We start from the raw sequence: 15,815 nt of genomic DNA, 5'->3' as shown, positions 1-15,815 counted from the left end.
TCTCCCATCCCTATTCGGGATTGCCGTTTTTACAACCTGGTCGATAAGTGATCACAAAATCGGATTTGGCAAAGAAAAATGCCCATCAAAGTTGACGCGATGATTGGGCCTTGGCTGTTTTCAAATACTGCAGGTTCCTGTGATCGGTGATTACAGAGATGGTATGCCTAGCACCGAGAAGATAATGCGGCCAAGCCTTGAAGGCGGACTTGATGGCTAATAACTCCTTATCAGTAACTGCATAGTTTAACTCGGGTGCTGAGAACTTTCTTGACCAGAAAGCTACTGGATGAAGTTGACCGGTTTCAGGATCCTTCTGGGACAGAACAGCTCCCATGGCTAAACTGGATGCGGTTTCAACTATGTATGGAAGCTCAGGACGTGGATGCTTTAAAACAGGTGCAGACGTGAATTTCGATTTTAGCTCTTGGAAGGCTCTTTCAGCCTCTTCAGTCCACAAAAAACATTTGTTTTTTCGCAAAAGTGCCGTGATGGGTGTACAATATGTGAGAACTCTGAAATAAATCTGCGATAGAAATTAGCAAATCCAAGCATGCTTTGTACCCCTTTAACTGAACTGGGTGATGGCCACTTGAGGATTGCGTCCACCTTTCGAGAGTCCATTCAAACTCCCTTTGGAGTCAGGATAAATCCAAGGAATTCAACTTCTGTAGAATGAAAAACACATTTCTCCAATTTTGCGTATAACTTGTGCTGGCGTAGTTTCTCAAGGATTGCACAAACGTGCTTCACATGGTCTGATTCTGAGGAGGAGTACACTAGAATATCGTCGATGTGTACGACAACACAGACGTCAATGATTTCATGAAGGAAATCGTTCATAAAATACTGGAAGGCTGCTGGTGCATTGCACAACCCGAAGGGCATCACCTGATATTCGAATAACTCATACTTGGTGCGAAAGGCAGTCTTCCATTCGTCGCCTTTCTTTACACGTACCAGATGATATGCCCCTCAGAGATCTAATTTAGTGTAGATGCAAGCGTCCTTTACTTGGTCTAGTAATTTGGGGATCAGAGGCAACGGGTTTCGGTTCTTAACCGTGATCTGATTTAATGCGCAGTAGTCTATGCACGTTCTGAGGTCACCTTCCTTTTTAGGCACGAAGAACAAAACTGAGGATGCAGGGGACTTGGATGGACGAATGAAGCCATTAGCAAGGTATTGGTCCAAGTACTGTCGTAGGTGAAGGTTTTCGGGTTCGGTAAGGGCGTAGATCCTACTACATGGAGGTTGTGCACCAGGTATGAGGTCGATTTGACAATCGTATGATATGTGAGGTGGTAAGGTGTTTGCCTGTTCTTTTTGGAAAACATCCTGGAATTCTTGATATTCCTGAGGTAACTGCACGACTGGAGTAGCGACTGTGGCCAGGCCTTTGTTCAAGGGTTTTTCTGGGTAACAGGTGTGTGCACAATCTGGGAAGGTTATTCTCTTCTCTCGCCAATCAATACAAGGATTATGTGTTTCCAACCAAGGTATCCCCAGTATTATTTGGAACTGCGGGGCTTTGATTAAATCAAACACAATAGTCTCTCGATGCCCATCCTGACCCAACAGTGTCATCTCTGAATGAGTTACATGCCCAGAGGCAATTTCAGTTCCATCGACTGTGGTGATGACATCCGAAGTGGTCTTTTTGCAGAGAGGTAGATTCATCCTAGAAGCCAATTCTTGGTCCATATAGTTTCCTACGGCCACGCTATCAATGTATGCCTTTACTGCGTGCATACGTGATGGCTGCCTTGGATCAATAAGGACGATAGGTATGATGAGGTGCGAGGTCTGAGTATCCTTCTTCAAGCTCGGCAAGCGGACCTCTACGCTTGTCGGGTGTGGTCGTTTCCTGAATCAGGCACTGTTTGATTTCTATCAACAACTCTGACTACTTTCTTGGATGGTTTTATAGGGCAATCCCGTAGAAAATGTCCAAAGGCCCCACAGTACAGACACAATTGCATCTGTCGTCTCCTTTCTCTTTCCTTTTGGCTCAAGGGTCCCTTAACCCCCCCCCGATCTGCATCGGTTCTGATGCATCTGTTCCTTTGGGGGTAACATTGGGTTTAACCAATACCCGATTCCCGAACTTAGCTCGATCCGCCTTTCTATTCTTAAGTCGGTGGTCTAACTGGACCACTAAGTCTATATATTCTGCGCAATCCTGAGGTGGGTTCACAACTTGGGCCAAAACATCTTTGAGTTCACCCCGAAGTCCACGATGAAATAATGTAATTCGTTTTACCTCTGGCCCTCCGGTTTCTACCACCAACCTATTGAAGGTTGAGATATAGGTTAGTAGATCCTGGTTACCTTGTTGTAAGGATAAAAGTTTGTTATCCAGGGCCTGTCCCTGTGAATGTCTGGCAAATAGTCTTTCCATGCTCAATTGAAAACCTTGTAAATCCCAAAGAAGAGGGTCATCCTGGTTAACTAGTGGAATTGACCAATCCACTGCGCTGCCACTAAGGTATGATAGTACAAAGACTACTTTGGCTTGGTCGTTTGGAAAAGCTCCAGGTCTGCATAAAAAATGCAAGCGGCATTGATTCATAAACACGGCGAAGTTTTTTGGGTCCCCAGCAAAACCTTTGGGTGGAGCTAAAGGAATGCTCCCTGGTAGAACCACTTGCACAGGATTGCTCGATGAAACATGAGTTGGATTCCCCCCCCGAGTCCATGTAATGGTGTTTGCCCAGCTTGGTTTTGCAGAAATTGTCTTGCAAGATCATCAGTGCGCTCCTTTGACACAATCAGTTCTCTCCTGAGGGCATTCGTTTCTTGGCGCGCGGAGTGCACTTCTGCCCAAAGTTCCCCTAACAATAGGGCTAGTTGATCGGTTTCTGAGGTTTCCATTACGCCCGGGTGGGGATTTGTAGATAGGCTTTGCATTCTGTTACGCTCACCTGGTTCCCACAGGGGCGTTGATCGGACCCGGACAGCTGCGGTCTCCACCCACGTGATGCGTAATGCCGAGATGACTGTCCGGACTGGCCCACCTAATCTCATCTGCTTGATCCGTAGCAGTATTCTCCTGCAAGTGGAGAAAGGGATTTAGCCACCCATGGATTTTAGTGATAGCCCCCTCCCACTGTTCTCGTTCTCCCCTCTTGTCACCTCTGATATCCCCTTTTAGTGACCTCACCTTATGTTTTTAAATGATGAGCTCTCCATCCTGCATGGCATGCAGGGGCGCGTAGATACCAGTTACTTCACTGGTTTGAAGGTGCTGGAGGAGTTCCGGAAGGAATATTGACTCCAGGGTTTATAAAGTTCAAAGAGTTCAATATGTCCGATGATCACTCTTATTCCATTCCCTTGTTGAATTGCAACTGGTTCAAAAGAATATTGCCTGGAGGCAGCTGATGGCGTTCAGGTAAGAGTCTGTATTACCTAACACTGTCCGGTATAAGTTGCATGAGTTTAACTTGTTGTTTTCTCTCCCTTTATAGGTGCGGCAAATGAAGATGAGGCGTATTAAAGGGTAATGCCTCTGGTGGTAAATCAGGTAAGCCTATGGTGGTAAGAGATTGTATTTGTCGGCTCTCTTGGCTCACCTTGTTGTTTCTTTTGTTTTCCCCCAGGTGCTGGAGTTCGGCAAGAAAATGATGGAGGCAGTGCCGGATCAAAAAATGCTGTGAGGACTGGTGAGTATGGCGCAGTGCTGCAGCTGGCGATGCGACGCGTGCAGAAATAATGTCCTTTTCAAGTTCGAAGACGTGATGGATCCGGAATCAGGTAAGGATTGAAATAATGTCGGTGTTCTAACCTTTCCTTCTTCTTTCCTCTTTTGCTAGGAGCTCTGGATTCGAGTCGGGCGTGGCTGAAGACTGGATTCTGACTGCAGACACGGTGAGCGTTACCCTGATGGATGCAGAATAATGCGAAGCGTGTGTTGCTGATCGGGCGTGGTTTAAATAGCCTCCAAAGTAGTTCCAGGTAAGAAGTTCCTCAGAACCACACCCGAGTAAAAAATAGTCCCTTTAACAAAATAGTCCCATCCAAGCCTCACGTTGGCTTGGATTCAGTTGCAGCATGGTCTGCATGAGGTAAGTAATGTCTATGAGCCTGGCGCCTATGGCACCAGGACTGATTTCTATTATGAGCCTGGTGCCTAAGGCGCCAGGACTGAACCCAGACAGCCCCTTGCCGGGGCTGCTGGGGTTTTAATAAATATCTGGATGCCTGCTCCCGGGGCTGATGGGCTTGGTCCAGATGCCCAGGGGTAGGCATCATGACATGTGGCTAGTTTTCTCCGCAAATATCTTGCCCATGGAGGTGGTGTTGTCAGAGATGGTCCTGCCTAGAGAGGCGATGTTCTCCCGCCACTCCTGCCTTGCCTGTGCATTGTCCTCAACGAACTGCCGCACAAGGGCAGTCAGCTGCTCAGCACGCTGCAGCCCTGTGGGTGCACCTGTGGAGGTGGACGGTTCCTGGGTGTCTTGCTCGGCCTCACTACTCACCACTATCGGACTAAAGGGCCCTTCAATTAGCTCCCGCATAGTCTGTTCCGGGGTGGTGGCGTGGTCTGTCTCAAGGGATGAGATTTGGGGGGATGCCTGTGGACTGGGCGTGCGGGGTAGTTCTGAGGAATCGTCCTCCATGGGCACTGATACCTCATCCTGTGCCTCCTCCACAGCCTAGGGTGCTGTGGCTGCCACCTCCCCAGCCAAATTTGACTCCTCCGAGTGTGGTGCCTCGGCTGATTCCTCTGGCTCTGCAATTGGTGTTGGCGCTTCTGCCTCTACGGCCCTTGGCAGCACCGGTGCACTGGCAACCTGGGGTGTCTTCACTGGTGGTGCACAGCGGCCCCTGGGTTGGCCCTTCGAAGTGGAAGGCCGGTTGGCCTCATCCCGGGACCTCTTCTGGGGTGTGGTTTTCATGGAGGTTGAATCCTGGGCATCACTGTCATGGTCCGAGCCTATGGGGGTCGAAGAGAGGGACGGCGTGAGTGATGTTTTGATTGGCATCATACATACATTTGGACAATTGATCATCCACACAATCGAGGGTAATAGGCATTTGAGTTTGGATGATCACGTTGTTTGATACATGGGTGGGTTATGCAGGCATACGACGGGGTCACTCATGTTGGCCAAGACCTATGCTATGTGACATGCATATTTGTTGGGGCCTGCATGCTGTGTGAGTTATGGCATTTACATTTTGTGTGGTATGTGTCAGGTACTGCCTAGCTGCAGGCATCTGTGTGTGTCTGTGATGCGTCCGGCTACTTTGCTGGGAGTGTGTGTGTGTTAGGCCATGGCTTGCCTCTTTGGACGGACATATTGGTTGACTTTCATCAGACTCTGCATTACAGTGTTTTCTTAGGAAACTCACCTCCATCGGCCGATGTTGTGGTGCCACACTCCATGTCACCGACACCTTCTATCCCCTCAATGCCAATCATGGGGGAGCAGATGTCCTCCCATGGGGTCAGCTTGATGGGGGAGCTGGCACCTCCACCTGTTGCCATTGCCTGGCTCCTGTTGACGGAGAGTATGTTCCTTACTCTGAGCTGCAAGTCGTCCCAGCGCTTCCTGCATTCTTTTATGGTGCGTGGGGTGTTTCCGACTGCACTCACTTTCTGCGCCACAAGTGCCCAGATCTCTTTTTTCTTAATGATGGCCTCGCTCTTCATGCTGTTGGCGAACACAATCTCAGCATGTTCCTGCAGTGTCCCGACTAGCATCTCCAACTCGTCTTAGTTGAAACGCTCCTTGCGCTGGTGGGCAGCTCCCTTCTTAAGGGCCTTGGGCATTGATGTGTTCGATGAAGGTTTTCAAACAAACAGCAGATTCCCACAGGTCCTGTGTGCTGAGTATGGCAATGGATTGTGTTTTTAAAGATGGCCGCCGTGCTCCTTCCTGTTCCTGTGCGATGACGCTACTTCCGGTTCCGCTTATTTACGATGACCGCTATTAGCGGTGACCGCTAATGCCGCATTTGTTCATGCCGGTAGTGCAATCTGCACTATGCATGACGCCGCTAAGGTCATTTTTCGTGCCTTTAGCGGCATGGCGGTAATGCCCTTACCGACATGATGCAAAGCTCGTGCCCGCGAAGTCGTAATAGCCCTCTATTAGCGGGCTATTGACTACACGGACACGCTATTTGCGCCATGCCGGTAAGGACCATTACTTACCTCCAACCTCGGAATGACCCCCAATGTGTTTCAAAGTGCTTCAAGGTAAGGGAGGGACCAAGGGAAAATATAATGACATTCTTACAGGCCATGAACAGTAAGGATGTGAAATTAACTATCGTACTCTGCCTGATGACATTTCAGATAGTACAAGAGCTAAGACATAGATAAGGAAGGGAGGGGAGAGTGGGAAGGAAATGGAAACAGACAGGCGACTAACGTACTAGGCCTAACGACATTTCAGATAGTGCTGGAGAGGGGACGGGGAAGAGACAGACAAGGTTGCTATCATACTAAGTCCAGGAACAATTCTGATAGAATAAGTGCATAGAAGAAAGTAAGGGTAGGAGGGAAGGAGATAGGAAAGGGAGAAAGGGAGAGGAGTAGAGAACAGAGAGTAAGCAGTCAAAAAGAGTGGAGAAGCAAGAGGGGAGAGCGATTACAATTGCAGAAGTCAGTAGTAACACATAATGTTGCAAGCCTGGATACACGATGAAGATGGGAACAGCATGATTCAGGGCCACCATGAGAAAGGGTGACGCACTGTGGATCAATGAAGGCCATAATAGTCAAATCCAGCATTGGCCACAAGACAGTGATGGTGAATCCAGAATGTACACAACAGACTCCTGCAAAAGTAGGCTGGGGGAAGGAGGGGTGACAGGGTAGAAGAACCAAGCAAAACAGGAAACACCTGTGTGCAAGAAGGGGTGGCACAAGGGAACATCACAGGGCGCCAGAGGGGTGGGGATGGCCTATGGGGACCGAGGGAGTAAACACATGTTGGTGCATGCTTACCTGCTGTCTGTTCACAAGGATCTCCTGATCAGGAGTCCAATCCACTTGTGAGACTTTACAATCATGCCAGTATTTGTTCAATTCCTGGCTGGCCTTAAGATTTGCTGATGCTTGGCCCATCATCTGTGCCATCCTCCTTCTGAGGCCTCACATATTGTCCCCCACTTGCTCGGCAGGACCTATAGGGGTGGCTTCCAAACCTTCTCGTTCTAAGGCAAGGGGCTCCCTCACTGGATATCCAAAGAGGAGCTCAAAGGGGCTGAACCCAAACCTCTCTTGAGGACCCTCTATGTAAGCAAAGAGCAGGCATGGTAGAAGGAGATCCCATGTCTTCCTTATGTGCTCTTCCAGAACATAGAACATGCCCTCCAGAGTTTTATTAAGTCTCCCAACCAGAACATTGGTCTGAGGATAGTAGGAGGTGGAGGACTCCTGGGTTACACCACATTCCTATCACATAGTTTGCATGTAACTAGATATGAAGTTGGTTCTTCTGTCAGAGATCACCTCTTTAGGAAATCTAACTCAGTTAAGGATGCCCATGAGAGCCCTTCCAAACACCTTGGCGGTTATGGCCTGAAGCGGTATAGCCTTGGGGTGCCTTGTGACATCATATAGCAGTACCAGGATGAACCGGCATCAACCAGATGTTGGAGAGTCAAGGGACCAACAATGTAGATGCCCACCCCCTCAAATGGTGTGCTAACCACTGGCAAAAGAGGCATCCTCTAATATCAGAGAACTATTTGAAATCCTGAGAGAACTGGAATCATGCTGTCCTCCCTCTGTCAATATCATCAAAGAAGCTGAATGGTGCTACCATATTCAGGAAACCTTGATTAGCTAGGTTGACTCGATTCGAGATAATGTGCGCACCAAAGGCACAGCTCCTGCTTCAGTGGGGGCTATGGTCAAAAAGAAGCATCTGCCCTCACCCATGTTCCTACCATTCTCATTTCGTGAAGTGCCTGAAATAGAGATAATAAGAGTACTGTCCTGCCTTAAACCATCTCCATGTAAAGGTAACATCTGTCCAGCAATGGCTGTTAAGCCATGCGCAGAACATCTTACTCCCCTGATCACAAACTTTATCAACTGTTCTTTTCAGGAAAACAGTGTCCTAGCCTCATTAAGCAGGCCTGGATCCCTCCCTTACTGAAGAAACCATCCCTAGACCCGGCACTGCCAGAACATTATCATCGTTCACCAACATTCCATTTCTGTTGAAGATTCTGGACAAGGTGGCAGACTTGCAGATCCAGAAGTTCTTGGAATCTCACAACCTTTTGGGCCACCAACAGTCTGGCTTTAGGAAGGCTCACAGTACAGAATCTACTCTGCTTGACCTTGAGTCCAATATCCTACATCACTTAGACAAAGAGAACACAGTGCTACTGATGCTAATCGATTTGTCTATAGCTTTTGATGTAGTAGACCATAAATTAGTGGTACACAGATTAAGTGACACAGTTTTTTTTTCCCGGAACAGCGGCCTGGGTCAACTCCTTTCTATCAGGGAGAGTAGCAAATGTTTTTCATAATGATGCCATGGCCAATAACTTTCTGGTCCCAAACGGGGTACCACAGGGAGCATGCATATCAGCCACACTCTTCAACATCATTACCATTCGACTTGAAATGTTGGCAGAAGAAGGTACCTTGTATGCAAACTACACAGAGGACACTCAGTGACACACTTATGATCAATAACATCTACGATAAGATTGAGTACTGGCTGGTGGACAATGGTCTGGCCCTTAACACGCGCAAAACAGAACTGATTATTGCAGGCATAGTTGCCCAGTTAAGGAAGCTTGGGAAGGAATTTAAGATTTTTAATATCGCAGGCCACACTATAGCGACCCTTCCTAAAGTTAAAACCCTAGGCGTATTTCTGGACCAGGAATTATCCATGTCTACACACATCAACAGCCTGGTTGCCAGCTCGCCTTACCATCTTAAACTATTAGCACAAATCAAACCTTTCCTGAATCGCTCAAACTGTGCCACCATTGTCAGGGCAATTATTGGCACTCGTATTGACTATTTTGCCAGCCTTCTCCAGGGAACCTGTAAGGGCGAGCTAGCCTGCCTCCAGTTTGTCCAGAACAACACTGTGAGTGTGGTGGGAAGCCTAAAAAGGTCAGACCACATTACAAAAGCTGTGAGAGCCCGGCATTGGCTCCCGGTGGAAAGACGCATGACCTCTGGGATCCTTTGCATTAAACACAAATGCCTTTATGGGGAAAGTCTGAGTTACTTGGTAAACAGACTCAAATGGTTACCTGCAAGGAGAACCCTTCATTCCAACAACTCCCATCGCCTGTATAATCCCAGAACCAAACTTTCCTCTGTGGCCCAGAGATCATTTGCACATGCAGCACCCAGACAATGGAATGATCGGCCCCCTGATTTAAGAGCATGCGCAAACTTTGAGCAATTCAAACATGAGCGTAAGACCATTTTATTTAGATGATACCATGACTAACGTGCAAGCTTCCCTTGCCCTCACTTGATTTTCGTTTTGTGTATTGTATGTCTGTCTCTGCACTATCATGAACCCGGGCCTTGTCGATGCGCATTGCAAATAAATAAAATAAATAAATAAATAAAGGCTGCACCCACTCTTGCCAGACAACTGACAAGTGGGACAGGTCTTGCTGTGAGCTTCCACTTCTACTCCAATTTTTGGCCAATGAAAGTGGGCTGAGAGCCTTTGCTTAGTCTTCTTGGCGACAAGATGACCCGCTACGGGTACCTCATGTGCAAACTGTAAAAGAAAGAGCCTGTATACCTGGAGAACAACCAACCTCTTGACTGTTCCAAGTTCAGGCTGAGTGGGCTCACTGTAAAGGAGCTCACCCTTCCAATAAATCTTTAAAGTCCAAGGCACTTCACCTTGTGCCTGGGCTTGTGCCAATGTTCTTAGACCCTCCAGAGCGTGGCGCTCTCTTTGACCCTTATAAAAATCACCCCCTAGAGGGCCCACCTTCAGCCAGCAGGCATTGAAGGTCATGGTGATCCTCTGGGTTGAGTACCACTCCTTAAGGAGGGTCTTCTGGCTCTTCTCCCTCTGGAGTTGAGTCAAGGGTCACCACTGGGCCTAGTCCCTCTGGGGTTAGGGCCACAGTGGGTGCTGTAGAAACAGCAGGAATAGAATAAGCCCCCTTCACAGCGGTAGTCTTCTTACTCTTACTCTTAGCCTTGGATCTCCCCTATGGCTTGAGTAACTGACTATCAGTCAGACCCTGGTGTACCTGTGACCTAGTGAATGCAGCAGCCGTCAGGGGTAATGAATCTGAGATTAACCCCATCTCAACCAAGTTATTCCCCAACAAAAAGTTGGCAGGCACATTGTCCTTAATCAGGACAGGAAGATTTACTGTCTTGTTATCAATCTGCATGGTGACTAGGGCTACAGAAGATAATCTGGGCAGCCCACCAGCTAACCTGGTGGCTCTCAGAGGTGCACCTACATAGTACTCTGGCCTGAGCAAGGTCCTGTCCACCACTGTCATGCTAGCCCCAGTGTCTCTTAAACCAGTGGAAGGCTTGCCATTTATGAGGATACTTCCCATAAATCGTCTAGTGTTCTGTGGGATAGTAACCGGTACTTCAAAGTACTAGTGCCAGGCCCCAAGGGACCACCAAAGGATATCTCGACAGGACCACCAAAGGTGATACCTGGAGAGGAAGGGAGGACAGTTGCCCTCACCTCATGCATAGAGTACGGGTAGGTCAGACTGACAGCTTGGGGTCCCGGGTCCCCCTTTTTGTGGTCCAGGGCCCCACAGTCCCAACAGGTGTAAGGAATGCAAGTGCCTGAACTGGATCCATTGGGAGCCTGCCTTGCAGCAGGAGCACCGCTACTCTTACTCCCACCCCCATGAGACTAATCCCCACTAGATCTTTGGACCTTAGAGGGAGAATGTTTAGGTTTATTCAGATGTGGCTGTTTCTTGGACTCCACAGCCTTCTGAGGGTTCCCTTTCTGTTTGTCCTTGTCCTTCCCGCTGGGATCCCCGGGGAACACCCCATGGAAGACCCACTTATCAGCCAACTTGGCCAAGTTAAAGGGATCCAACATATTCTGGTCAGCAATGTACTGACATAGCTCTGGTGAACAAGCCTCAGAAAAATGTTAAAAACACAAGAGGTGTGACAGTTCAACGAAAGACTTCATTTTGTAATCATCAATCCATCCCATCATACTCATATGGCCAGCATTTACCCAATCAACCCAAGACATATTCTCTCTCTTCTTATAATCCCTGAACCTTTTAAGGGGTCTTGCCAAACTTGGCAACCAAAGTGGTTTTCATGCACTCATACTGACCTCTTTCTTCCACACTCACTTTCAGAATAAAGTCATAACCAGTCTGAGGTACTCTACTTAACACCCATCCCAAATGCTTCTATCCATTGGGGGATATCCGAACCCTCCACATACACACCAACCAAATCTTTCATAAACATTGTTGCTGGGGACCTGACACCCTCAACTGCTTTGGCTGAAGTGTCCACTCTAGCTTTCTCCAGTTATATTCTTCAATGTTGAGTGTTTCTATCTTTGAGCATTACTTGCTGTGCCAACTACTCTTTCTTTAACCCAGCTTCAGTCTCTAACGTTTTATATTGAAAGGCTAACTCTTCTCTTTGTAGCTCTAATATAAAAGGTTCAAGTTTCAGGGCATTCCCCTGAGGAGCACTGCTGGGTTTAGTAAAAGAAGTGACTGGAGAGGTGGCAATCCCATTGGCAACATCTGTGACTTCACTAGGGGTAAGGATCACATCAGAACCCCCCCGCCCCTCATTTCCATCACAAGTGGCACAATCTGTCTGGTAATCCACAAGGGCAGCTATAATCTCTGCCCTAAACTTATCTTCAAAATCTATTTCACTCTGTTGACGAGCACTCTGGAGAGCCTCTAAGCTCATCCGAGTCAATTTTGCATTTGCCATAGTTTCCATTGTTTGTAGTGTAATTATCAGTATACACTTATATAACTCTAAATCAATAATGAAGTGTAGATATGTTGTAGTAGCTAGGTTAAACACTGTGTCTGAAAACCAGTGATCCCTCCACTGTACCACCAGTGTAAAGTCTAGAGGGGGTTATCTTTACTTCTGCCCGCTATATGATAGGGTAAAGGCATAGAACAACCCCAGCAAGGCTCTCAATTTGGTAGCTATGGATGAGCAGCCAGGCTTAAGCTTTCAGTAGGTGATGCAGTCAGGTTCTTAAGTACAGTGTTTCCCCAAAGCCCCCACACAGGAATGTCCACACACTATGTTAGGTGATAACACAGCTTCTTTACATAAAATGAGGTTTGCTACTTTTAACAGCAGTATATACATAATAGCACTTTGTACATGGAATGCTTATTCAGAGAATGCCAAATATATACACTCTCTGTGGTACCACACACTATTTAACTTCAGTAAGAACTGTACTAACTGCAGACAGTAGTAAATGGCAGGGGAATTCTTAAATAAGGTGTAACCAGCATAGAATAGAAAAGAAAGGCAGGCTAGTTATGAGCAGTGGCAGAATGCTTTCTGAGTAAGGATCCCCAGAGCTGGGCAACCTGTAATAGAAAAGTTAGGGAGTAACTTAAGTTGTCTTTTAAAGCCCAGTCCAATATTGTTTAACAAGGTTGTGCATTCTTTAAAAGGTTCTGCCACCCCAAAGTACCTGAGAGGCCACAGGAGAACAGGATCCAAGATGACTCTGGGACCCCTGGATGACTCCTGAGGTTAGACGTCAAAGCACCTTTGGTGCCTTGGCAGGTGAAGTAACAGAGTTTCTTGGATTTACTGGACAATTCCATCTGAGGATGGACTCTCTTTTGAAGAAGGAGCCTCCGGGATGCTGAGTTCAAGAATAAAAAGGAACCAAAGTTTTTCGGAAAGACAGCAGTTTGGCTCTTCGCGGTGCTCTCTTTTGCTTGACAATTTCTCTGACTGTAGAAGTCCTGTGAAGAAGAAACTTGCTGTGTCTCCTTAATGGTTTGATGGATGAAGATAACATTCCTCGGACCCTACAATGACTTCTGGTGTCGACCGGTGCATAGGTCACTTTTGGTGTCAAGGTTTTGAATTCTCACAGTTTTCTGACTTTCAGAACAGACATCTGAATGGCTTCTGGCAACCTGGACTCGACCACCGGTGTGGACCTTAGAACCTCACCAGGTCTGGACCCTCAGGATGACTTTGATAGCTTCTGGTGGTGGGAAACCCATCAGCAGACTTTGCACAACCCCCAACAGCTCTGGGCTCTCTCCAGCAGGAAGAAGTGGTCAGTGGTGACTGCAAGGATGTCCTTTCAAATGTTCTAAGGCAGGTTGGAACCTTCGCAGCTCCGGGTGTCCAGAAACACTATGTTAGGGTACCCCCTCTTCTGGGTGGTAGACAGCTACGGTTTCCAGGGTCACAAAACACATCTCCAGACCCTGGGAGACACCAATGGACTTCTCTGTCCTGAGATGTCTGGCACTCTTCTTGTGGACTTCGAAGACCCCTTCTCGGGATGGCAGACACAGAGGATTGGCTTCCATGATGTTTTGAGGAAGAGCAGCAGTTTTGCACGATAGTCCTTCGTAGCTGGGGAGAGGTCTCCTTTGCAGGTCCTCTCTGGATCAGTCCTTGGAAGACACAACAGCTTTCGGATTGTTGAAGAAATGCAGCAGCATACTTTTCTTCCATCTGTAGCAGCTTCTTCTTGCTAAGCTTTGACTTCAGCTACTGAACAAATCGAGGTCCCCAGATATACACATCTGTCCCTCATTCAATCTGCCTGAGCCAGACTCAGTCAGCCAATCACACAGTAGGGCATTCATGCAGGCAGGCAGCCAATCAGGCTCACATGCATTTATGCCATTCACTCCACCCAGACACCCATAACAAAAGAGGTGGATTGGGTCAAGTACTCAGCCTTTCAGCACACTACACTGCATTCATGTCAGTTTCAGGCAGGGGTGTCTCATTCATTGTGTCACACACACAGAAACCAGACACCAACATCAGAGAGAACTCCATTCTCACAGGTCCCATCCCTAGGGTGTACCAACAACACACAACACCCGGGAAGGCTCCAGTCAGTCTGACAGGAGGTAGCCCCAGAGCCATATATGGTATTTCCACCCAACAGCTAGTCTATGGGGAAAGGGAAGAACAGAGACATATATGGTGTTTCCGCTCAACAACCATTCAGGAGGAGGGAACAAAGACAGGGCTTACCAGGACTTTGGCAAACAAGGTAATAGGCAATATAAACCAAGAGGCCAGAGGAGGCCTCTTGCCTCCTATCAGGAATCTATTGATTGCTATGGAAGGGACTGGGTGTTCTAAAAAAAGGAGGACACTCAGAGCCATTGCTGAGTCAACATGTAGCTTCCACCAGTCCATAACCTGCTCTGTGGGAAACACACAGGTGCCCAAAAACATACATAAGATGTACAAGGGTGTACCCTCACCCATTTGTGCCATAAGGGTGTCCCATGGGTGATGTTCACTAAAATATAAGAATGAAGAGCTGCACTGCCAGAGGTCCAGGTGGGGCCTCAGTGGCAGGAAACGGAGAAAACACACACAGAGATGTGGTAGGGCAAGGACAGGAGGCCATGTCCCTCCATAAGGCATTTCCAGCATCACACTACTCTTAATGTCTAAAATTGTGCCGCACCCTGGATATGACAGAACAATTTAACTTCACCATATACTTTGTATGCTGAAGTAATTAGGTACTCCTATTTCTTTTTGTCAACTCCAAAATTCATTAAAAGGAGGGGTTCCCAAATGACAACCAAAACTCAAGAAATCCTGTCCTCTCATTCCTCTACTCCCCTCTCTCCTACGTTGGCACACAGGCCTGCCTTGGCCCCCTCTCTCCTTCCTCCCTACTCTCCTCCTTCTCACCCGTAGCACCAGAGGTGGTCACCAAAACAGTTTAGTCTATGAATGTCTCCTCCAAACAGATGCTTCACTGCTCCTCTAGAACTCTCAAGGATAATATTGCCTCTCTTGCTCCCTCCTTAGCTGAGTTCTGTAATCACAATGTTGACACTGGCTCCTTCCATTCACCCTTAAAACACTACAAACAGCCCTCGGGCATCGAGGCGCTGTTATTTGAGGGGAGCTTAGTTACAGGGTACAAGTGGGATGTGCATTTACATGTTGTACATTAATACATTTGAGTACAAGTGATAAATGCATTTTGCAGGTTAACAGGCGATGCCTTAGGCAATCACAAGCAGTGAGTGTGGTGTACATTAAGAAAAGAGTGTTGTTTTCATGGCTTTATGGAAAGCCATGAGTGATACCTCACCTCGAAGAGTAGAAGGTAGGGCATTCCAGTGTAAGAATGCAAGGTAGGGGAAACTAGCGCCACCTGCTCTCACTCTTTTTACCATGGGCACGCTAAGCATGTTAGCGTAAGGTGTTCTAGTTGGCCTTGTGGAGGTAGAAGGGTGTATTATTTGCGATAGGTAGGCAGGTGCAGAGAGGTGGGCGCACTTATGGGAAAGTGTCAATGCTTTTAATATGACCCTTTCTTTGAGAGGGAGCCAGTGGGCTGACTTTCTGGCGGATGTGATGTGTTCTCTTTTAGAGATACCTTGAGCTGCACGAAGCACATTGTTCTGGATGACTTGCAGTTTTTCCAGGTTTTTGTGGATGTCCCTAAGAAGAGTACATTACAGTAGTCTAGCCTTGAACTGGTGATGGCTCTGACTATGCTGGTGCAATTCTCCTTGGAGAGAAAAAGCCTAGCTGCGCTAATGAGTTTAGCATGGTATGCTGCTGATGAGGCGATTGCATTAACATGTCTAGTCATGGATAGGTTGGAATGGGGAAA

This window comes from Ambystoma mexicanum, chromosome 4p, assembly GCF_040938575.1.
Source record: "Ambystoma mexicanum isolate Mex_15411 chromosome 4p, UKY_AmexF1_1, whole genome shotgun sequence".
In the NCBI taxonomy this organism is placed as follows: Eukaryota; Metazoa; Chordata; class Amphibia; order Caudata; family Ambystomatidae; genus Ambystoma; species Ambystoma mexicanum.
Note: the sequence above shows the minus strand (reverse complement) of the source record.